Genomic DNA, 2,720 nt, shown 5'->3' on the forward strand with positions numbered 1-2,720 from the left:
ACTCAATATTTTCACGGTAAAATCAAACATGGTACTCAATATTTTCATGGTAAAATCAAACAATTATGTTACTCAATATTTTCATGGTAAAATAAAACAATTATGTTACTCAATATTTTCACGGTAAAATCAAACAATTATGTTACTCAATATTTTCACAGTAAAATAAAACAATTATGTTACTCAATATTTTCACGGTAAAATCAAAAAAAAACAATTAGTTACTCAATATTTTCACGGTAAAATCAAAAAACAATTATGTTACTCAATATTTTCATGGTAAAATCAAACAATTATGTTATCAAATAATTTTCACGGTAAAATCAAACAGTTACTCAATATTTTCATAGTAAAATCAAACAATTATGGTTACTCAATTTTCATGTGTAAAATTAAAAAAATTATGGTACCAATATTTCACGGTAAATCAAAACAATTATGTTACTCAATATTTTTACAGTAAAATAAAAACAATTATGTACTAATATTTTCACGGTTAAAATCAAACAATAGTTATCAATATTTTTCAACGGTAAAATCAAAAACTTATGTTTCTCACTATTTTCACCCGGTTAAAATCAAACAATATGTTATCAATATTTTCATGGAAATAAAACAATTATGTTACTCAATATTTTGGTTCCGGTAAAATCAAACAATTATGTTACTCAATATTTTAACGGTAAAATCAAACAGTTACTCAAAATTATTTTCATGGTTTAAAATCAAAACAATTCGTTTCCTCAATATTTTCACGGTAAAATCAAAACAATTATTGTTACTCAATATTTTCATAAAAATAAAACAAATTAATGTTACTCAATATTTTAACAGTAAAATCAAAAATTATGTTACTCCAATATTTTTCACTGTTAAACAAACAAATGTTCTAATATTTTCACGGTAAAATCAAACAATTATGTTACTCAATATTTCACGTAAAATCAAACAAATTATGTTACTCAATATTTTCAGGTCAAAACCAAAAATTTATGTTACTCAATAAAATCAAACAGATCAACATAAAAAATGTTATCAATATTTTCATGGTTATCAAATATAAAACTTCAAATATCATGTTATCAACAATTATGTTATCAATTTTCTCAAACGTTAAAATCACATTTTATGTTACTCAACATTGTTTCAACGGTAGATCACTAAAAATCAAACGTATTCACACAAAATAAATTTTATCAATATTTTCACGGTAAGATCAATCTTCAATCGAAACCGATCGCTTGGTACAATACATCAGATCGTGATGACTGATGTAATATCGCGTCGTATTGCCAAAACCGAAAACAGATTCTTGATTCCCATTATTTTTATTTTTCTGTAAAGGAAAATATTTGAGATGGCCATGTCTGCCCTTCCGCACTTTTCCTGTCCTTTTGTCTGCACTTTTCCTGTCCGCCCCTTTTTTTGTCTGCACTTTTCCTGTCCGCCCCTTTTTTTGTCTGCACTTTGTCTGTCCACCCCTTTTTTTGTCTGCACTTTTTCTGTCCACTTTCATTGTCTGCTCCTTATCTCTCCGCCCATTTTTTTTTGTCTGCACTTTTTCTGTCCGTCCCTATTTTTTTTTTTTTGTGTGCACTTTTCTGTCGCCCCCCCCTTTTTTTTTTTTTTTGTCTGCACTTTTTCTGTCCGTCCTTTTTTTTTTTTTTTTGTCTGTTTTTCTGTCGGCCTCTGTGTCTGCACTTTTTCTGTCCGTTCCTGTGTCTGCTTTTTCTGTCCGCCCCCCCCCCTGTGTCCTGCACTTTTTCTGTCCGTTCCTTTTTTTTTTTTTTTTTTTGTCTGCACTTTTTCTGTCCGCTTTTTTTTTGTTTTTTTTTTTTTTGTCTGCACTTTTTCTGTCCATCCTTTTTTTGTGTCTGCACTTTTTCTCTCCGCACTTTTTTGTTTGCGCTTTTCCTGTCCGCCCCAGATCTTAAAAACTACCGAGGCTAGAGGGCTGCAAATTGGTATGTTGATCATCTACCCTCCAATCACCAAACGTACCACATTGCAGCTCTCTAGTGTCTGTAGTTTTCATTTTATGTAAGGCAAAAATAACTATTTGTCCATAGTGTCTGTAGCTTGTATTTTATTTAAGATTAAAATAATTATTTGTCTGAACTGTGTGACACTCCTTCTCTATAAATTGTAACCCTACTTTTAGAATATACAGATTTAAGACCATTTACACTCGGGCATTGCTTATCACTGTTCTAAATACAGTATTTAAGTAGTATTGATGAACCACAGTGCCTACGTCACTTCTCGATTTCTTCACATTCTGGAACGGTTACACTTAAGAGAGCATATACATAAGATAACGGTACATGTATGAGTGCCTAAATATACACACCGTTGATTCCCTAGTGCTGTTAATACACATTCTGGAACGGTTACACTTAAGAGAGCATATACATAAGTTAACGGTACATGTATGAGTGCCTAAAGTATACGCACCGTCTATTCCCGAGTGCTGTTAATCTAAGCTCCGTCGGGCGTACTATCTACGCGGGGAGGGAGATTCCTGATCCGCTGCGCAAGCAATCCCAGGTTGCTGAAACGTCGGCTTCTAGCGGATGCTACGCCGGGAATTATTCGGGAATCTCCCGTTCCGTATCGGAATGGCGCCGTCTAATTCGTCTGGCGGAGGGATAATTTATACAAATCCTCTAACCCACTTACCGAGTCCCGGGAACATAAGGGGGCGGAATGTGAAGGATGAG

Source organism: Macrobrachium nipponense, chromosome 17 (genome assembly GCF_015104395.2).
Source record: "Macrobrachium nipponense isolate FS-2020 chromosome 17, ASM1510439v2, whole genome shotgun sequence".
Classification (NCBI taxonomy): domain Eukaryota; kingdom Metazoa; phylum Arthropoda; class Malacostraca; order Decapoda; family Palaemonidae; genus Macrobrachium; species Macrobrachium nipponense.